The sequence below is a fragment of the Lygodium microphyllum genome, chromosome 19 (assembly GCF_053477565.2).
Source record: "Lygodium microphyllum isolate KBCC chromosome 19, Lygodium_microphyllum_v1.1.10, whole genome shotgun sequence".
Taxonomy (NCBI): Eukaryota; Viridiplantae; Streptophyta; class Polypodiopsida; order Schizaeales; family Lygodiaceae; genus Lygodium; species Lygodium microphyllum.
In genome coordinates this window covers 51494442-51518108 of record NC_141153.1, presented here as the reverse complement: position 1 = coordinate 51518108, position 23667 = coordinate 51494442, and positions in this window count along the sequence as shown.

The window sequence follows — 23667 nt, the reverse complement described above, 5'->3', positions numbered from 1 at the left end:
CCTTAGTTAGTTGAGTTTGGTTTGAGATCCATATATAGGGTTCTTCTATTTCTATGTACTAGAGTTCTTTTTTGTTTACACAACTAAGAAGAGGAAAACTGTTTTCAGCCTCCACCTGTGTGTATTCCCCCATTGTGCAAGCAAGAAAGCTACAAGTGAGACTCCTTCCTTCTCTCCTACAATCTTGACACATATCTCTTGGTAGCAGCAAATATTTTGTCATGTTTCTTGATGATTATTCAAGAAAGTTGTGATGGGTATATTTCATGAGGGAAAAGAGTGATGTATTTGAATAGTTTGAAACTGTTAAGACTATTGTTGAAATAGAAACATGCTTGGAAGTTAAGTGCTTGAGATTAGATGGAGGGGGAAAGTATCTCTCTAATGAGTTCAGTGACTTCTTGAGGTCTCATGGGATAAACATGCAGTTTACTATTGCAAGTATACCCATAGAAAAATGAGATTGGAGAAAGAAAAAAATAAGCATATTAAAAAAGTTGCACGGGCATTTGTAGCTAAAAAGAATATGCCAAAATATTTTTGGTCTGAAGTTAGTCATATTTTTGTCTATATTATGAATAGAACTCCCACAACTGCAGCTCATGGGATGACCCTTGATGAATTCTTTATAGGCAAGAAGCATGATGTGTCACACTTGAAAGTATTTGGTTGTATTGCATATGTTCATATACCATATGAGCTACCAAAGAAGCTTGTTCCAAAGGCTAAAAATATGTATTTTTATTGGATACTCTTTAGATCAGAAAGCGTATCCTTGTTATAACCTTGTCATAGGTGAGTTCAAAGTGAGGAGAGATATTATATTTTATGAGATGAGAAGTTGATACGTAAGTAGTGGTGATGCATTGGATGATGATTATGATCATGATAGTTATGTATAGAAAGAAAAGTAAGAATTGTGTAGCCTTAATGGACCAAAAATATCATATGATACTACATCTATAGTTAGCCCTTGGTGGTCTGGGAGACTAAGGAGCAGCCCTACATCTTCACGTGCATCTACAAGTATTGCAAGTAAAGACAAAGAGAAAAAGAAGTATTAGATGGTAATAATGCATTTTCTAGTCATTTGAGGTTTTATGGAGATTCCAATGGTTCAAAGAGTTTGGAGAATGAGCTTGGTATCTCTTCAGTTAGGACACAAGGTGTATAGAGAGCATATGGTAATGTAAAGGCTTGATTGAGTGATCAAGTGGTACGCACATCTAGTATAGCTTAATACCTTATTAAAATATTTAGTTTTTAAGGTTATGTAGCTCACTATTATGCTTATATGGTAAAGGTGGTTGAGGATGTTGAGCCCACTAGTTTTGAGAATGCTATTGTTATGCTCGTTGGGATGCAGAAATGGATGAGGATATAGTTGCATTTTAGAGGCCAATAAGACTTGAAATCTAGTATCATTTTCTAAGGGAAAAAAAATCTATAATTGGATCTACAAAATCAATCATAATATAGATGGTTATGTTAGCATCTATAAGGCTAGGCTGGTTACAAAAGGTTATGCTCAAACATATGATAGATTATGAAGAGACATTCAATCCAATTGTTAGAATGATACTATTAGATGTGTGATTGATTTAGCAATATCTAAATGTTGGAGTTTAAAGAAAATGGATGTCAAGAATGCCTTTTTACATGGTAAATTGCAAGAAGAGGTGTATATGGAGTAGCCAACAAGTTATGAGGATTTAGAGTAGCCAACAAGCTATAAGGATTTACAACTAAGGGTAGGAATTTGAAGCAAATGGTTGTCAAGAATGCTTCTTGCATGGTGAATTACAAGAAGAGATGTATATGGAGTAGCTAGCAAGTTATGAGGATTTAAAGCAAGAAGATATGCATATGGAGTAGCCAGCAAGTTATGAGGATTTAGAGCATTCCACATGTTCAATGTTGAAATGATTGTATTTTTAGCTATTTTTTGTTGGATTTTTTGTAATATTTGTTTGATTTTGTGGTTAATTGATTGGTTTTTGGATAATTTTGAGGTTATTTATGTCAAGATTGTGGGAGAGAAGGAAGGAGTCTCACTTGTAGCTTTCTTGCTTGCACAATGGGGGAATACACACAAAGGTGGAGGCTGAAAACAATTTTCCTCTTCTTAGTTGTGTAAGCCAAAAGAACTCTAGTACAAGAAAATAAAAGAACCCTATATATGGGTCTCAAACCAAACTCAACTAAGTAAGGTGGCATACTAACTGAGCCACGAACTAGAGTAGATAAGGATAGCTGTCATCTAGCTATTATTCATGAGCGGTGTACCAACCGCATCTGCACAACTGACACGTCGGTGACATAAATGCACAACGGTCACCTTGGCATATCACGAGTGGAGCTCGATATCTCAACACTCCCCCTCGAGCTCAATCCCAATTCCTGCACACCAAGCAGATCTCTGAACTTGTGCAGCTTCTCTGTGCCCAATGCCTTCATGAATATGTCAGCTATCTGATCCTCTATGCTGACATAAACTAGATCAATAAGACCTAGTAAAACCCTCTCCCGCACATGGTGATTATGCACCTCAATGTGCTTTGTTCTAGCATGATAGACTGGGTTATTTGCCAAGTGTATACTACTCATGTTGTCACAATAAATGACAACTGGCCCATCTGTAGGCTGATGCATATCATAAAGTAGCTTATGCAACCAAGCTACCTCACATGCAGCCATTGCTGCACCCCTGTACTCAGCCTCTGTGCTCGACAAGGCAACTGTAGGCTATTTCTTACTGCTCCAAGTGACTGTAGCACTCCCAAAAGAGAACACATATCTGCTAGTAGATCGTCTATTAGAAATGCTACCAGCCCAATCAGCATCAGTGTATCCATGCAACTGTATCTGAACCCCAGTCTCATAAAATAGTCCATACTGCAATGTGGACTTCACATACCTGAGTATGCGTCTAGCCGCATCCAAATGCGGTTTCCTTGGAGCCTGCATAAACTGACTTACCAATCCAACAGCATAGCTCAAATCTGGCTTGGTAATAGTCATATAAATCAAGCTTCCTACTATGCGTCTATACATAGTAGGGTCTTCCAGAAGCTCACCTGCATCTGCGCTCAGCTTCACATTCTGCTCCAAAGGAACTGAAATAGGCTTACAGCCTGTCATCCCATATTTGGACAGCATGTCCAATCCATACTGCCTCTGCAAGAGTTGTATCCCACTTGGTGATCTAATCACCTCAATGCCCAAGAAATGACGCAGCTCTCCCAAATCCTTCATCTCAAACTTCTACTTCAATAGCATTTTCACATGAAGGATATCTTCATCACTGTCACCTGTGATAATCAAATCATCAACATAAATGACAAGCAGCATAATACCTTTCTCTATTTTTCTCACATAAAGTGAGAAATCTGCCTTGGAAATCTGAAAGCCAATAGTGACAAGATACTGTCCTATCTTGTCAGACCATGCTCTAGGTGCTTGCTTCAAGCCATACAAGGCTTTCTTTAACCTGCAAACAAACTCAGGATGAACAGCATGCACATAACCTGGTGGCTGCTCCATATAGACCTCTTCTTGCAAATCACTATGCAAGAAGGCATTCTTTACATCCATCTGATGTAAAGACCATCCCTTTGATGCAGCCATAGCAATGACTGCTCTTACGGTTGCCATCCTTGCAACCGGACTGAATGTTTCTTCATAGTCAATGCCATATGTTTGTGCATACCCCTTGACTACTAATCTTGCCTTGTATCTGTTCACAGAACCATCTGCATTGTGCTTCACCTTATAAACCCACTTACAGCCAATTGCATTCTTACCTTTAGGCAAAGGTACCAATTTCCATGTAGCATTTGCTTCCAAGGCATCCATTTCTTCATCCATGGCTTTCTCCCATTTTTCTTTTCCCATGGCTTGCTCAAAAGAAGTGGGTTCTGGTTCCTGTATCACTTTGACCATATATGCATAGTGAATGGCTGTAAATCCATCGTATTTCAGTCTATCCACAGGATACCTAGCTCTGGTAGACCTGCGCAAAGTAGGTTCACTCCCAGGTGCTCTCAAAACATCCCTGGTCTTCCTTACTCCAGGTGTAACAATAGAAGGAATACCCAACTCATCATCAATGCTCTGTTCTGAGCCACTGGATTCACCATCCACATACGAGTGACCTGCATTCACATCAAACATGGGCTGATCTACCTTCTCTTTTCCTTTTCGTGAAACCTGCATACCACTATCTGCATTGTTTTGAGGAGATTCTCCTGATCTCAATCTGCCTGTCCATGGCGAAGAATGCGAACCACTACTAGAGAACACTCCAGGTCCACTAATATTTTGTGACTACTGCTGTGAATTCTATGCAGCATTACCATTTTGTGCATCTACATCATCAATCACATTTATTGGTTTATACCAGCTACTCATCTCATCAAAAACAACATCTCTGCTCATTGTAAACTTACGAGTAGAAGGGTTATAGCATCTATACCCTTTCTGCCTCTGCAGAGAGTAACCAATAAAGATGCACTTCTCAGCTTTTTGATCCAACTTGGATCTCAACTCATCTGGCACATGAACATAGGCAATGCAGCCAAAAATTTTCAAATGAGAAATATCTGGTTTCCTACCAGTATACCTCTCCTCTGGAGTCACCCCATGTATTGCTGCAGTGGGAGTCCTGTTCATTATGTAGACTGCTGTAGCAACTGCCTCAGCCCAATAGAAATCTGGCAGGTCTTTTTCATTGAGCATGGCACAAGATACCTCTCCAATATGCCTATTTTTCCTTTCTGCAATTCCATTTTGTTGTGGGGTATGACTGCATGAATATTGCTGCTTTATGACATGCTCCTGCAGGAACCTTGCAAACTCATTTGAGAGGTACTCTCCCCCTCCATCTGACCTTAGGCATTTTATTTTCAGGCCTGTTTCTTTTTCGACCATAGCTTTAAGAGTTTTGAAATGCCCAAAAACTTCACTTTTCTTTTTCATAAAATACACCCAAAATTTTCTGCTATAGTCATCGATAAAAGTGACAAAATAATGACAGCCTCCAAGAGATGCAGCTTTAGTAGTCCACACATCAAAGTGGATTAATTCCAATGGCTTCTTACTCTCTTGAACATGTCTAGGAAATGGTTTCCTTGCCTGTTTTCCAAACTGACAGGTTTCACATACCTTATGCATTTCTGCAACCTTGAATTTAGGCAATCCTGCAACAATTTTTTGGGCCTGCATTGATTTAAGTCGCTGTACATTAACATGACCAATGCGTTTATGCCAGATATCAATATCTGCAACTACACCGGTCCCATGTGCAAACATTGCTGCACTCAATTCAGGCATGTCTGCATCCAATGTAAACATTCTGCCCTTCTTCTTTCCTTTTGCTATCAAGTGACCTTTATTTTTCATATCCTCAACAAAGTATCCATGAGGATTAAATCTGACCTGCAAGCCCTGCTCAACCATTTGACCAACAGAAACCAGATTCTTGGTGATATTCGGGACATGAAATACATCGAATAGGTATTTCTTTTTCCCATCCTGCATAGACAAAGGAATTTTTCCAATCTACACAATAGGATGTGCAGTATCATCACCAGTCTCCACAAATCCTGGTTTTTCCATTTTCCTTGCATCCTCCATCCATTCTGCATGACCTGTCATGTGGTTTGATGCACCTGAGTCAACATACCACACATCGTTGCTTTCTTCTGCACTTGTCACAGAATTGTTCATGTGCTGCACCATAAACAAATGCTCATTTCTGTCATCACCCTGTCTACTAGAAGATGCATAATTTCCTTGTTGCAGTTTTTCATTAATGATATCATTCTGCTTTTTATAGCAGTCTTTAGCCATATGACCCATTTTACCACAGTAGTAGCATTCAACATTGCTGTTTGCATTTTGCCCTCTTTGCCATCCACCACGACCTCTTTGGCTCCCCCTGCCTCTAGAGTTACCACGTCCTCCTCCATAGGACTGGTTTTCTTGAGTTTGCTGCATATTCTGATTTCTACCATGGCCTCCAGATCGGCCTCCTCTACCTCTGCCTCTATCTCTTCCAGCATTTGAGTAGAAGACAGCTTCTTTTGAAGTTCCTCCTGAAGAAGATGCACCACCATTTCTCTGCTCCTCAGAAATTAGAAGAGCAATCAACTCCTCAAAATCAGAAAATCTTTCACGGACGGAAATGGATGTTCGGAACTGTGCATAATCCTTTCCTAGACCATTCAAGGTCACAGAAGCTAAATCATCATCTTCCACTGGCGACCCAATGGAAGCAAGTGCATCTGCAATCTTCTTCACCTTCATGTGGTAGTCATTGATGCTCATATTTTCTCTTTGCACATTATGCAACTCTTGCTTGAGCTGCATTTTCCTGGCTTGCGTATTAGTGCTATACATTTTTGACAAAGTATCCCATGCCTCCTTTGGCGTACTTGCATCCTGAATATGCACAATCATAGAGTCTGAAATGCTGATAGACAGCCAATACATAACTTTCCTGGCTCGCTCATGCCATGCTTTAAATGCCTGCATTTGCTGTTGATTGGGAACATCAGGAAGAACTGGTTCTTCTTCATTTCCTGCAACAAATTCCCAATATCCTTTTCCCATAAGGAAATTCGTCATTCTAAATTTCCATGCTTGGAAGTTGTTCTTGTCAAGATTTTCAGTTACAATCTGTGAAAGAGAATCAAACGCCATTACAGAACACTGCAAAAAATTCTGTCGCTGCAAAAAACACAGCTTCACCCTCACAAGGGCAAATCTGCAAAACTGGCGAAAGTGGTATTTGACCACACAGTCACTTCCTAGTGACGATTTCTGTGGTAACTTTTCACCGACCTATAGAATAGTGGTCGCACAGCATAAAACATGGCTTTTTCCTGAGTGCGTGCAAAAAACTTCCGCCTCCAAAACAGGCCCCGAAATGGCCTCAAATCAAAAAAACAGGGTCGCCAAGGGCTAAAGCCCTTGCTCGCAGCATATATTGTCCTCTTGGTTCACCGCGAAGGGCGTCTCAACCTGAGACAATGCACTCTTGCAATTTTCGGCTGTGCTACCTGCAGAGATCTGCTCCCAAAACAGAAAATGAAAGCAACACTGCTCCTCTTACCAGAACACCGCGAGGTTGGCTTGCTTTCTTGAGCTCCTTACCACGAATAAGGCTCTGATACCATGTCAAGATTGTGGGAGAGAAGGAAGGAGTCTCACTTGTAGCTTTATTGCTTGCACAATGGGGGAATACACACAAAGGTGGAGGCTGAAAACAGTTTTCCTCTTCTTAGTTGTGTAAGCCAAAAGAACTCTAGTACAAGAAAATAGAAGAACCCTATATATGGGTCTCAAACCAAACTCAACTAACTAAGGTGGCATACTAACTGAGCCACGAACTAGAGTAGATAAGGATAGCTGTCATCTAGCTATTATTCATGAGCGGTGTACCAACCGCATCTGCACAACTGACACGTCGGTGACATAAATGCACAACGATCACCCTGGCATATCACGAGTGGAGCTCGATATCTCAACAATTTAGAGTATTTTGGGTTAATTTGAGTAGGTTTGAGAAGCTCACAATGGTTTTTAGTTGAGTTATGATATGCTGTTTGGTTTTGTAGTGTGTTTGTTTGGTTTTGATTAGTCTGTTTTGATCTATTTTCCTTCTATTTGAGACATTATAATTGTAGATGAGAGGTTTGAGGAATGATTGACAGTTTGCTAGATGGTTTTTTATGGTTTGAGTTGATTTTTGGTTTGACCTATATTGTTTTAATGCCTTTTATAGATCATCCGTAATAAGTAGTGTACTATTGAGCTTCTTTATGCCTTTCTTTGTCTTTTGTATGCTTCTATAAGTATCCTATTTGATGAATGTTTAGCTTGGCAATATTTTTTGATATTGGATAGATAAGAATGGAAGCTTTTAATAGCTTGAAGAAGCAAAAGAAGTAGCTATTGAAGACTTGCATTGATGAGCTCTCAAGGGATACTTTAGTGGCTCTAGTGCCTCTTCATATCAAACATATCTCTTGGAAGATGTATCCGCGACCAAGAGAGGATTATTGAATGTGATTCTTTTTTATTCTCATATACTATTGAGATAGAACATATGTGAGAGAGATATTATATCAGTGAACACCATTGAGATCCTCCAAAATTGGTACTATCAAGATAATGACATTATGGCAAAATCCTCAGAAGAATGAATTTTGATACCTTCATGACTAAATATATTTCCCTTTGTAGTGACATAAAAGCTAAATTTAAAGATATTAAAAAGAAGGAAGTAGAAAAAATGCCGATAAGGCAATCCTCAAAAGACTAAAGCCCCTTTGATTCCCTTCTATTGAGTATAAACAAACTAGGTGGAGCCAACTCCTTGATAAATGAAGAGGCAAGCACTAGAATGAATCTAGAGGTATGTGAGAAGAGAAAACACAAAAATCAAAACTGAGAAAAAGCTAGTAGTAGAAGCCTCCTTTGATATCCTTGTGGTCTCCCAATGGCAAACTAAGGTCCCCTTCTAGGCCAGATCCATCCTAGAAATGTGGATGACATGCCAGAAAATGTAGTCTCATTTGCCAATCTTTAAGAGAGAATACAATGAATACTGCAATCTTCATGTAGCCAAGTTCATGGTAGCATGTGTAGCCAACAATGCTAGAACCCTAGAGCATTGGTTGGAAATATTCCCCACCACATTGAAAGACATGGAGTTTTAGTTGTATGAGAGAAAAGCAGCATAATCTTTTGGAACATGGGATGACCTAAAGGTGGCATTTCTCTCTAAATTCAAGTGCAAAATTTCTGAAGAACGAATACAAGAGAAGTTCATGAAATTTTTTTTAGTCCTCTAGAGAATGGGTGGAAGCATATGTCTCTAGAATAGAATCCATACTAAAGAGATGGACCAACCATAACTAAATGTATCCAAAAGGGAGTTTTTATTAGAGGCCTACAACCAGAATTTATAAGTTTGTGGAGCTAAGAAGACCAGAACTTGGAAGCTACTGTAGTCTGAGCTATAGTGGAAGGTGCAAGATCGTATGATCAGGTTAAAGCAATGCTATCTATGACCTCAAGAAGAGGAGTTCTATCTCCTTTAATTTCGGGAATGGTGTATCCACCAAATGCAGTCCCAAGGACTATCCCCTACCCCTACTCTCAGATGCAAATAGTGCCATAGTACAGTGTATCGAATCTATAGTGGTCATAGGTAGTAGTGTCTCAAATGATGGTTCAACCATTACAATAGTGGCCTCAAATAGTTTCTCCAATGGAAACTTAATAATAACATTGGAACCCTACCAATTGGAACCAGCAACCAATACTCTTAACATGAGCTCTGAACCAGAGTTAGAACCAAAGTCAGAACAACAGAGGACCCTCTATATCAACCAACCAATTTGTGCACTGATTATAGAAACTCTTCAAAACCCTACTCCAAGGGCTCCAAGAGGATAAAATTTGAAGGATTATCTATCCAACTCAATTGTAAATATCAAGAAGGAACTCATGGATGTGATTACATAACAATTATAGACACTAAAGTTGAGTATTGCTAGCCTATCAAACACATGGTGTGGAAAGTGCAATCAAGTGGGACATTTAGCCATTGAATGTACCCAAAAGTCAACTATCCTTGGAGCCTTTTGTTCTTATTACCTAAGAAAGAACCATACATAGGACATCTGCTCTCTAAAGGAGATGCATGATAGAATGAAGAAAGATCAGGAAGCAAGGTTCAAACTACTAAAATCTAAGGTGACAACCCAAGACATTGGCCTAAAGCCTAGAGATTTTGGTCCAGGGAGGTCCCCTCCCAAAGCTACATAGAAACATAGTCTGGTGGTAGATAGAAATCAAAAGTGGAAAGCTACAGATGTCCAAAAAAGGGTCATATCACCCCAAATTACACAAACCCTATAAGTTCAATGGATTGCAAGCCCCTTTGTAACCAATGCAAAGGAGAAAGCTACACTACTAAATACTATCCCATTCCTAGCCCCTATCAAGGCTAATGCCACAAATAATCAATAGAAGAATCAAAAGCATGCCTCCAACTTGGTGGAATTGGAGATAGCTACAGCTACATGTGGCAAGAAAAGAGAGCCAATAGTTTCAAAAGGAGAATGTTCTACCTACAAAAATTATCAACTTCAAGCTCCCAACAAAGCCAAAGAGCTGCTGCAATGATGACATATCACATTAGCATTTCTCCCATGAGACTTGTTGCGCAACTTACCACGTGACTTAGACCTAGACTTTTTCAAGTCTTTGCTAGGGCCATTTCCATGGTCATTCTTTCTATTACCATCTGTGCCTCTAATAGTCAAAGCATGCAACACACAAGAGCATCAAAGTTCTTATAGTTGATCTATTCTTGCAAAAGATCACTCTCTACATCGGGCAAGTTCAAAATAGTAGTAGGAGCACATAAGGCAGTGCGGAATATATCCTATGACTCACTCAAAGTCCCAAGTAAAAACAATGGAGTAACCTCATCATTGAAAGTAATGCCCTGCAAAGTCAAGTTTCTGAGAATAGCATGGAACTGGCTCAAATGAGCAAACATCGTCATATTCTCCTTCATGCGCATGTCTATAAGTTGCTTCAGCCAATACATCTGACTTGCTGGACTTTTCTTGTCATAGTGGTTCTTAATTTTATCCCAAAGCTGCCAAGCACTCTGTGCTTCCTCAACCACATTGTAATGCATATGTTGAATGAGAGACAAGATGAGGGTGGACTTGCATAACTCATCAAGCTCATCCCATTCGTCATCAGTCATAGTTTCAAGTTTCTCGCCATGCATCCTTAGTGGCTTCATCTGATATTTTTGCACCAATACCTGCCAAACTTGGCTCTTCTAATAGGCATAATTCATAGCATCAAGCTTAATGATACTGAAGATAGCACTATCGGTGGAAGAAGATGCCATATTGCAGTCCAAAATGGTGCAGAAAGTTAAAACCGCTTGCTATTTTCTGTTGTAAACAATCAAAATACCACCAAAACCAAGGCAAAATGACCGCGAACTGATAGCTAATGAGGCTACCCACTAAGTACCATCAAAAGTATATAGAATCAGGATGATTCAACATAAAAATTCCATGTCAATCCATGCATAACTGCTTGCTGTAATAAATTACAGTCAGGTACAAGGAGATCAAACTGTAGGCAAAATGAATGCACCAAGTTTGCCTTGGTTTTGGTGGTATTTTGGTTGTTTATAACAGAAAACAACAAGCGGTTTTGAACTGATAGTTAATGATGCTACCCACTAAGTACCATCAAAAGTATATAGAATATCAGGATGATTCAACATGAAAGTTCCATGTCAATCCATGCATAACTCCTTGCTCTAATAAATTATAGCCAAGTACAAGGAGAGCAAACTGTAGGCAAAATGAATGCACCAAGTCAACCACTAACTGTCAAAGCATAACTAACATTAAGCGGGCATAAATCAACAAGTGGCAATCATACAGACATTGAGCAAATGCCCAAGCATGTCAAAAGAATCTGTCAGTAAGCTCGCACACCCCCTGTGTAATAGGGTAAAGTGTACACAACACTAGCAATACCTGACACAAAGAGGTGCATGCTCAGGGAGTGCAAAGCCCAAATCAGCCCAAGTACATATGTGAGGACCACGGCATATCAACCATGCAACATCCAAGTGAAGATCATCAAGATGCTCCCATTGGCACAAAAGCCATGAATATCAAGCAAAGAATCTCAATAAGGGCATATGATAGCACCAGTGCTAGAAGATTCAAGATCAAGCATCAATAAGATCTCATAAGAATATAGGCTATGTAACATCCGTACATAGAATCCATAGACATCAAGTACATCCAAACTGTAACTCTAGCAACCTGAGAAATAGCCAAAGTAAGCTCTGGGAAATCAAATATCAATCCAAAGCAAGGCTCAGTAGCATCCAACTCCAAGCAATGTAACGCGCATGCAAGGAAACCATTTCCTAGACATGTTCAACAGAGTAAGAACCCATTGGAATTAATCCACTCTGATGTGTGGACTACTAAAGCTACATCTCTTGGAGGCTATTATTATTTTGTCACTTTTATTGATGACTATAGCAGAAAAGTTTGGGTGTATTTTATGAAAAAGAAAAGTGAAGTTTTTGGGCATTTCAAAACCCTTAAAGCTATGGCTGAAAAAGAAACAGGTCTGCAAATAAAATGCCTAAGGTCAGATGGAGGGGGAGAGTACCTCTCAAATGAGTTTGCAAAGTTCTTGCAGGAGCATGGCATAAAGCAGCAATATTCATGCAGTTATACCCCACAACAAAATGGAATTGCAGAAAGGAAAAACAGGCATATTGGAGAGGTATCTCGTGCCATGCTCAATGAAAAAGACTTGCCAGATTTTTATTGGGCTGAAGCAATTGCTACAGCAGTCTACATAATGAACAGGACTCCCACTGCAGCAATACATGGAATGACTCCAGAGGAGAGGTATACTGGTAGGAAACCAGATATTTCTCATTTGAAAATTTTTGGTTGCATTCCCTATGTACATGTGCCAGATGAGTTGAGATCCAAGTTGGATCCAAAAGCTGAGAAGTGCATCTTTATTGGTTACTCTCTACAGCAAAAAGGGTATAGATGCTATAACCCTTCTACTCGTAAGTTTACAGTGAGCAGAGATGTTGTTTTTTATGAGATGAGTAGCTGGTATAAACCAGTAAATGTGATTGATGATGTAGATGCACAAAATGGTAATGCTGCACAGAATTCACAGCAGCAGTCACAAAATATTAGTGGACCTGGAGCGTCCTCTAGCAGTGGTTCACATTCTTCACCATGGACAGGCAGATTGAGATCAGGAGAATCTTCTCAAAGTAATGCAGATAGTGGTATGCAGGTATCACGAAAAGGAAAAGAGAAGGTTGATCAGTCCATGTTTGATGTGCATGCAGGTCACTCTTATGTGGATGGTGAATCTAGTGGCTCAGAACAAAGCATTGATTATGAGTTGGGTATTCCTTCTATTGTTACACCTGGAGTAAGGAAGACCAGGGATGTTTTGAGAGCACCTGGGAGTGAACCTACTTTGCGCAGGTCTACGAGAGCTAGATATCATGTTGATAGGCTGAAATATGATGGATTTACAGCCATTCACTATGCATATATGGTCAAAGTGATACAGGAACCAGAACCCACATCTTTTGAGCAAGCCATGGGAAAAGAAAAATGGGAGAAAGCCATGGATGAAGAAATGGATGCCTTGGAAGCAAATGCTACATGGGAGTTAGTACCTTTGCCTAAAGGTAAGAATGCAATTGGCTGTAAGTGGGTTTATAAGGTGAAGCACAATGCAGATGGTTCTGTGAACAGATACAAGGCAAGATTAGTAGTCAAGGGGTATGCACAAACATATGGCATTGACTATGAAGAAACATTCAGTCCAGTTGCAAGGATGGCAACTGTAAGAGCAGTCATTGCTATGGCTGCATCAAAGGGATGGTCTTTACATCAGATGGATGTAAAGAATGCCTTCTTGCATGGTGATTTGCAAGAAGAGGTCTATATGGAGCAGCCACCAGGTTATGTGCATGCTGTTCATCCTGAGTTTGTTTGCAGGTTGAAGAAAGCCTTGTATGGCTTGAAGCAAGCACCTAGAGCATGGTCTGACAAGATAGGACAGTATCTTGTCACTATTGGCTTTCAGATTTCCAAGGCAGATTTCTCACTTTATGTGAGAAAAACAGAGAAAGGTATTATGCTACTTGTCATTTATGTTGTTGATTTGATTATGACAGGTGACAGTGATGAAGATATCCTTCATGTGAAAATGCTATTGAAGCAGAAGTTTGAGATGAAGGATTTGGGAGAGCTGCGTTATTTCTTGGGCGTTGAGGTGATTAGATCACCAAGTGGGATACAGCTCTTGCAGAGGCAGTATGGATTGGACATGCTGTCCAAATATGGGATGACAGGCTGTAAGCCTATTTCAGTTCCTTTGGAGCAGAATGTGAAGCTGAGCACAGATGCAGGTGAGCTTCTAGAAGACCCTACTATGTACAGACGCATAGTAGGAAGTTTGATTTATATGACTATTACCAGGCCAGATTTGAGCTATGCTGTTGGATTGGTAAGTCAGTTTATGCAGGCTCCAAGGAAATCGCATTTGGAGGCGGCTAGACGCATACTCAGGTATGTGAAGTCCACATTGCAGTATGGACTATTTTATGAGACTGGGGTTCAGATACAGTTGCATGGATACACTGATGCTGATTGGGCTGGTAGCATTTCTAATAGACGATCTACCAGTGGATATGTGTTCTCTTTTGGGAGTGCTGCAGTCACTTGGAGCAGCAAGAAACAGCCTACAGTTGCCTTGTCGAGCACAGAGGCTGAGTACAGGGGTGCAGCAATGGCTGCATGTGAGGTAGCTTGGTTGCATAAGCTACTTTATGATATGCATCAGTCTACAGATGGGCCAGTTGTCATTTATTGTGACAACATGAGTAGTATAAACTTGGCAAATAACCCAGTCTATCATGCTAGAACAAAGCACATTGAGGTGCATTATCACTATGTGCGAGAGAGGGTTTTACTAGGTCTTATTGATCTAGTTTATGTCAGCACAGAGGATCAGGTAGCTGACATATTCACGAAGGCATTGGGCACAGAGAAGCTACGCAAGTTCAGAGACCTGCTTGGTGTGCAGGAATTGGGATTGAGCTCGAGGGGGAGTGTTGAGATATCGAGCTCCACTCGTGATACGCCAGGGTGACCGTTGTGTATTTATGTCACCGACTTGTCAGTTGCAGATGCGGTTGGTACACCGCCCCTGAATAATAGCTACATAATAGCTATCCTTATCTACTCTAGTTCGTGGCTCAGTTAGTATGCCACCTTAGTTAGTTGAGTTTGGTTTGAGACCCATATCTAGGGTTCTTCTATTTCTTTGTACTTGAGTTCTTTTGGCTTTCACAACTAAGAAGAGGAAAACTGTTTTCAGCCTCCATCCGTGTGTGTATTCCCCCATTGTGCAAGCAAGAAAGCTACAAGTGAGACTCCTTCCTTCTCTCCCACAATCCTGACAGACAAGGGATAGGGAGGGATGGCAAAGGAGAAGAGACCCGTGGGACAAAGGCAAGGGCCAAGAGAAGGATGGGTCTACGGAAATTAGGGAGTCCACCTCTCTCACTTTCTATTGCCTCGTGTTGGGATCCATCTTTTCTCCTCTTCTCTTCTTCTTCTTCTTCTAATGGGATGTGACTCTTCTACTGTGTCTGACACAAACACCTCCTCTCTCTCTCTCTCTCTCTCTCTCTCTCTCTCTCTCTCTCTCTCTCTCTCTCTCTCTCTCTCTCTCTCTCTCTCTCTCTCTCTCTCTCTCTCTCTCTCTCTCTCTCTCTCTCTCTCTCTCTGCATGCCTACTGCGGTTATGCACCTCGCAAGCTCCCACACTGCTCCTTATTCTTCTTCTTCATGATAGTCAGAGTCTTGGTCAGGTCAATTACACGGCTTCTCCTATGCGAATAAAGGAACCATATGGAGTCAAGGGCCACACAAAGGCCATCATTAAACCACTGGCAAATTGTACAAAGGGTGTAGCTATTCGATCAGGGCCCAATCATGTGCAAACACGGTGTGTTGAAATGAGTGGTCAAATTCGCATTTCGATAAAGGGAACTTTCATGTAGGGGTTTCTACCAAGGAGGCATGGTCCTCGACCCATCTCCATCCATCCATCTCTCTCTCTCTCTTGTTGCTGATATTGCCTCCCTTCTTCATCATTTTGTTGGCAAGATGGGTACCTCCATGAGGAAGAGTTACCCCTGAATACAACCTCTTTCTCTCTCTCTCTCTCACGAAAAGGGGGAAATAGTAGGGAACCGATGCTCTCATGCTCTCTCTGCCTTCTTTTGATGCAAGTTCTTCTTCTTTTTCTTCTCCTTCCTCCTCTCTCCTCCAACGGATGCCTTGCATTTCAAAATTTGTAGATCGTCTGTCTAAAAATGCAACCTTCGACAACATAAGGTTTTATACAGTTCAAACTACTGCGCCTGCTCTTCTTCTTCTCCTGCTTGTGTTCTCAAACGTAGCTAGTGTGCATGTCTACCTACTTTCTGATTTTCAACAGATGAGAGCAATTTTTTATTTTGACACATCTTTTATTGATGCATTAGGCGGTGGCGAGATGCATCTTTTATTGATGCATTTGCTTTTGTCTAATTTTTAAGGGATGAGATAGATTTCGGGACGGATCTGGAGACATTCTCTGTCCCGAAGTGCATGTAGCCTATTGTCAATGCTCCTCTGCTTTAGCAAAGCCACTTGAGATGGAAAATGTATGTTGCAAGAAGGTGAATTTCTTTGGCTATTGCATGATTTCTATCACGCTGTGTTCCTGTCAATCATGTCTTCTGCCTCTCTTGCTCTCTGTATCTCTGTGTGTCTGTCCACATCCCACATTGATTGATTTAATGTATGACATAGGGCCTCTTTTGCCCAAGATCACAGGAACATCTCGAGAAGTGCATCGCTTTGGCTATCACGAGTGCTTCTTCAATATTAAATATATCTAGGGAACCTTGCAAACAGTCGAGGAGGCTATGATGGAATAGCTGATGAGCTTCAAGAGCAGGGGGAGCAAGAAATCTATTATATCGTATTGTTGGAGAGAAATCGCTATCGATAGCCATCCGGATGGCCCATCCTCCGATGCCTAGCACAATCATGTAGAGCATCAGATTCACGAAGACAAGAGAAAGGGTGACATAGTGGGTAGTACTGAAGGCCATATCTCTCTATCCCTCTCTCTCTTCTCTCTGTGGATCTATGTCCCCTTCTCTTTCTTCTTCTTTTTCTTTGTCTTCTTCTTTCTTTGAACCCTTTGGAACTTCATTAAGAGGAAGGGTTTCTCTCTCTTTGTTCTTCCTTTGTAGTAGGTCCTCTCGTCTTATTGTTCTTTTGGTAGTTCCTCTTCTTTTGCTCCCATGCTATTATAGGAATTGATCAAGCTGGGTTGCTTCTTCTCTTGTTCTCTATTTCCCTTCAAATGACTGAAGGTACACCCTCTTTGCAGAGTGGCTCCTCTTCTGCCTTCCAATGCCTCTATTTGCAGTTTCAAAGATCAGTTCTTTCCGTCCAGTGCACCAAAAATGACAGCAACCCTCCCACAAACATAATCAACCACAAAACCAAGGACAAAGCACACAAAAGCTATGTGTATGGCTCTGCTATTAATCTCAAAAACTAAAAAGAAACCATAAATCTTCCATTTAATAATGAAAAAATTCGTTATCTTCATCATCTTCATCCATAGCTTCAAGCATTATGCAAGAACAAAAGGGAAAAGAGGAATTTCTGCACAAAAGATAGAGGAGAGAGAGAAGAGAGAACAACTTTTTGCACCACCAAAAAGGAGAATATGTGATTGGACAAGAGACGGAAGGGAAAGAGGCACATAACCACTCGTGCACTCCACCCCACCTCTTCCCCAAAAAGCACACCCCTTCGTATTTTTATTATTTCTTTGAAACTTTGATACATTTGATATTGTAAGACCTTTGGCCTTTGATTTTGAGTATCCCTAACCTTTCCAAATGCATGGACCTAACATTTTTCTGTATATCATTTATTTATGATGGTGGATGTGGATGTGGATGTGGCCCCCTCATGTAAGTGTGTATTTTAGTGATTTTGTAACAATGTAAATGTTATCCCCTTTACCAAAGATAAAATTGTGATATGTGCATGGACATTTTTGTGCCTTGTTTTTATGCTTCTTTTTGTGTCATCAAGCTAGTTCTTATGATACTATGCTGTTGACCGAGGTTCAGTCTATGTATGCACAGTGCTGGCTTTTGGATTTTGGTGCTTCATTTCATGTTACACCATGCTGTGAATGGTTTCACTCCTACCACACTATCTCTGGTTTAGTTTGCTTGGGTGATGACAGATCGCTTGCTAGTGTTGGCATTGGGGATGTACAGCTGCAGTTCTCTACTGGAAGTACTTTTCTGTTATAGGATGTATGTCATGTGCATGCGCTTACACACAATCTTATGTTTGGAGGGTAGCTTGACGGTGATGGATTTCATTTTTCATTAGGGATTTTGCCTAGAAGATCACCTGTGGCAAACTTGTGCTTGCTAGAGGTGCCAAGGCTGGCAGCCTCTATCCTCTTGTAGTTGATGGGTCATTTGTTAACCATGTTTTGTCAATGAGTTCCATCCCACATGTATCTCTTTGGCATGCCTGTTTGGGCCATATGTCCTTGAAGGAAATAAAAATTCTTTTTGGTTTGCAGTACTTACCGCCCCTTGACTATGCATGTTTTGATTCATGTGAGCATTGTCTTTATGGCCAATAGACTAGGAATACGCATAAGAAGTCTAGTAGGACACGAATGAGTGAGCCCCTAGCATTGGTACATTCAAATGTATGTGGGCCCATGCCCTGTTAGTATATGGGTGGTGCAAAGAATTTTGTGACGGTCATTGACAATTTTTTGCATAAAGTCGGGGCTTACCCCATTAAGCTTAAGTTTGATATCTTGACTGTGTTTCAGAGATGGCCTGCATTGGTTGAGAACCAGATTGGGCATAGTCTAAAATGCCTTAGGACTTACAATGGGGGAGAATATGTGTCACATGCCTTTGAGCAGCTATGTGATGAGAGGGGTATTAAGTGTCAGTTGACAGCCCCCTATACCCCACCCCAGAATGGTTTGGCTGAGCGGATGAATAGAACCATCCAGGAGCATATACACAATATGATTTTCCATGCATGCCTACCATGAATAGATCACCTTCCAGTGGTTTGGATTTTTAGGTTGTAGAGGAGGTATGGACTCAAAAACCTCCGTCTTATGCACATCTACGTGTCTTTGGATATAAGGCATTCTACCATGTGCCCAAGTACAAGTGTAGTAAGCTAGATCCTAAGAGTATCAAATGCATTTTCCTTGGCTTCGAAGATGCATGCGAGATGGGTTACCGTCTCTGGGACCTGCATGCACAAAAAGTCATCTGCAACCATGATGTAGTCTTCCATGAAGACAAGATGCATAGGCAGCTTGAGAAGGTGGTAGAGATATGCACAATTATATTCTATGAGGAGCCATGTGCTCCTGCATAGCGAGTTGGACAACCTATAGTAGCAGTTGGTACACATGGCTAGGGTGTTGGACATGATGCTAGACATGCAGTAGAGCCTGCAGTGAAACGGTCTACTAGAGCTAGACGTCCACCTGATAGATTTGAGCCCTTGATGCATTATGTCTTGGTTATAAATGTAGGAGATCCTCTCACCTATGATGAGGCTATGCACAGGGGTGACAGTCACTCTTGGGAGAGGGCTATGCAGTCTAAGATAGACTCCCTGCATAAGAATATGACTTGAGATTTGGTTGCATTGCCTCAGGGCAAGAAGGCTTTGCCATACAAATGGGTGTACAAGCTGAAAAGTACCCCTAGAAACCTCAAGCCATCTTATAAGGCAAGACTAGTTACTAAGGATTTTAAATAGGAGTATAGAGTTGACTTTGATGAAGTCTTTTCTCTTGTGGTCAAAATGACCACCCTACACTTGGTTTTGGCCTTAGTGCATAGCTTGACTTAGACATGTATTAGATGGATGTCAAGACTGCATTCTTACATGGGGATTTGCATGATGAGATTTACATGGAGCAGCCCAAGGGCTTTCCAGAACCTAGCACAGAGCACCTATTGTGCAAGTTGAATAAAAGTCCTTATGGCTTGAAGCAAGCATCTAAGGTGTGGTATCATAAGTTTGATGCCTTTATGCAGTCATAGGGCTACAGCATGACTGCTATGGATCCGTGTCTTTACACAAAGATAGCCCGTGATGGCTCATTGCTTATTTTGGCACTTTATGTGGATGATATGCTGATAGTAGAGAAAGCTCATGATGAGCTGGATGATCTTAAATCTTAGCTCAAGAAGAGCTTTGAGATGAAGGATTTGGGACAGGCCTCTCACATTCTTGGTATGCGCATTAAGCGCGATAGGCATCAAGGACCACTCTACCTCTCACAGAGGGAGTACATTCATAAAGTCCTTGAGCATTTCTGCATGCAGGACATGAAGCCTATTCGCTATCCATTACCTTCTTATGTGAAGTTTTCACAGGCTGATTGTTTGTAGATAGATGAGTAGAAGGCTGAGATGGCCAAGATCCCTTATGGATCAATCGTGGGTAGTTTGATGTATGCCATGATAGCCACTCGTCCAGATATTGCCTTTGTAGTTGGTGTTGTGGCACGCTATATGGCTACATCTGGCAAGAAACATTGGGATGTCGTGAAGGGTATCATGAGATACTTGAAAGGCACAATAGATATGTGTATTTGCTATGTCAGCTAGGATACAAGAGTTGTGGGGTACACAGACTCCGATTCTAGAAGACATGCAGATAATAGGATCTCCACTTATGGCTATGTATTCACCTATGGTGGAGGTGCTATCTCTTGGATATCCAAGGTTCAAAAGTGTACATCTCTCTCTACCACTGAGGCTGAGTATGTTGCAGCCACTAAGGCTTGCAAGGAGGCCATATGGTTGGGCTGTTTGGTTCATGACCTTGGGATTGATACTATACCTACTCTACATTCGGATTCTATGAGTGTTATTCAACTAGCTTGACATAGCTCTTGCTCTCCCACCATAGCTCTTCCAAGCAAGCTTCGATCCTTCTCACCTTTCATGTATGTATCACTAGCTGTCGTGCCATCAGATATGTCTCCTACATATGTATCTACAGTTGATTCGCAATAGCAAAGTATTTCATTAACAAGCCCTAGTGGTACGACGGTATCTCGATCAACAGGGAGACTACGGAGCTCTGGCTCACCGTCCCCACCACTGAAACTAGTATGTCACTGAGGGGGAGATATGACGTGATGGGTAGCAAAGAGAAATAAAAAGTCCTTGATTATACATCCGGTGTGATGACACATGGCAAGATGACTTCATGCTATAACTCAGCTGACAGTCTAGATAGTGAGCTTGGTATTCCGACTATGTATATGCTTGGTACTAGGCAGAACACATATATTCTGCCTCATGAGAGAGGGGAATCAAGTAGTGCACCATAGCTTAGACAATTCTAGAGAGTCACGTACCATGTGGATATTCTAACTTATAGTGATTTTTCTACGAAGAATTTTCTTATATGACAAAGGTGACAGAGGTCAAAGAGGTTGCTACATTTTCTGAAGTAGTGATAGATAAAAATTGGTACACAGCTATGGATGAGGAGATAGATGATTTGTCTAAACATAGTACTTGCAATCTTGTGCCATTGCCAAAAGGAAAGAAGATTGTTAGCTCTGCAAATGGATCTACAAGATTAAATACAAGTCGGATGGCAGTGTAGAGAGGTACAAAGCCAGGCTAGTCGCAAAGGGATATGCCCAGCATTATGGGTTAGACTATGAGGAAACATTTAGCCCTATTGCTAAGATGGCAATCATAAGAACAGTGATCGCATTGGCTCTTGCTAAAGGCTAGAAATTGCAAACAAATGGACATGAAGAATGCTTTCCTCAATGGTGACTTAGAAGAGGATGTTTATATGGATAAGCCTGAAGGGTATGTACACCCTAATTTTCATCATTATGTATGTAAGCTGAAAAAGATGTTGTATGGGCTTAAGCAAGCTCTAAGAGCTTGGCATGCAAGGATCAGTAATTACCTAGAGTTTGGGATTTACTATTGGCAGGGTTGATCACAGTCTGTTTACAAAAAAGATAGACAAAGTCTTGGTAGTGCTAGTCATCTATGTTGATGACTTGATAATTACAGATGATAACGACTTGGGGATACAACATGTTATGTAGATGCTGAAATCTGAATTTGACATGAAAGACTTAGGTAAACTAAAGTATTTATTGGGTATTGAGGTGATCAAAGCTGAAAATGGTTTATGGCTGATGCAGGAAAACTATGCCATGGAAATGTTGAAGAAATATGGCATGCCTGAATGTAAACCATTGGATACACCTCTTGATGAGAATGTCAAGTTGGACATTAGCACTAGAGCTGAAATTGATGATGTGACTATGTACGAGCTATGTACAGGCAGGTGGTTGGTAGGCTGATCTATTTAACTATCACTAGGCCATTATGCAATTGGACTCATAAGTCAGTTCATGTGGAAGCCCAAAAAGCCACATTTGGATGTTGTTTGGCGGATTATGAGATATGTTAAGTCCACTGTAGATTATGGGTTGTTCTATGTGAAAGATAAGCCCTTGACACTGGTTGGATACACAAATGCAGATTGGGCAGGATGCTCACATTATCATAGATCTATGAGTAGTTATGCTTTTGGCTTTGGAAGCATAATGATCAGCTAGAGCAGCAAGAAGCAACCAATGGTTGCATTGTCTAGTATTGAGGCTGAGTACAAGGGGTGTTGTATTGGCAACATGTGAGATTGCATGGATGTTCAAGCTTATGGCTAATTTGGACATACAGGTGGATGCTCCAGTGACCTTGTTATGCAACAATCTTAGTAGTATATTCCTGGCAATGAATACAGTATACCATGCCAAGACTAAACACATTGAGGTACACTACCATTTTATCAAAGAGATGGTTCTTGTAGGGAAAGTAGACCTTATGGATGTGAAGACCGATGAACAAGTTGCATATATCTTTACCAAGTCTTTGGGTAAAGATAAGTTCAATGTTTTTGGATAGCTGCTTGGTGTATAGATATTGTGTTGAACTTGAGGGGGAGTGTGAAGACTTCAAGCTCAGCTCTACTATCTTTAGGTTGTGTGTAACCGACACTTAGCTTGTCCAACTGTACCACATGTGGACATTAAATAAGTTGATGACTTTAGACTTAATTGGCACTTGGTGTGAATGGTCTTACAAACCTTAGTGTGTTGTATTCACTTTAGTTATATGGGTTATGGAATATGAAGAGAAGTAGAAGAGAGCATACAACTCCTCTCTATTGCTCCAACCCTTCTCTCTCTCTCTCTCTCTCTCTCTCTCTCTCTCTCTCTCTCTCTCTCTCTCTCTCTCTCTCTCTCTCTCTCTCTCTCAACACACATAAGGCATACACACCCTTCACATGAGTGACAATGAGGATTATATTAATGAGTGTCAAGAATTAGGCTACACTATTATATCTATCAATAGAGTGTGAGACAGAAGGGGAGAGCAAGTGACTGGCCTTCTATTTCTTTCAAAATAGAGAGGAGACGATTGAGGGATGTTACAACAACTGGCAATCAAATATGCTCTTATTTCCCTCTATACACATGGGATGAGCCTTTGTAACCACAATGGGACATGTCACTCTATTCTGTATATTGCACTACAAGGCTCATTGGACTTCCTTCTCATACCTATGCTGCCAGAAAAGGTAGGATACACTAATGCACTATCGATTATGCACATTGGTATACTCCCTTTGATCCCCTTAATATTTTCTATTTCTCAACCAGGTGTATGTTATGGGTTTTTCAACTCCTCTTCAAGTGACATGAGTCATGGGGCGAGAGACTGATCTATCATTCCAACATTAGTGACTACTGAGTTGGATGCAATAGTCTTCATCAACGTTAAGCTGATGGTCTTCATCCACAATGCTACCTTAGTGGGTGTTGTTGCATAGTCCTGCCATGATTGGAGTATGCTCT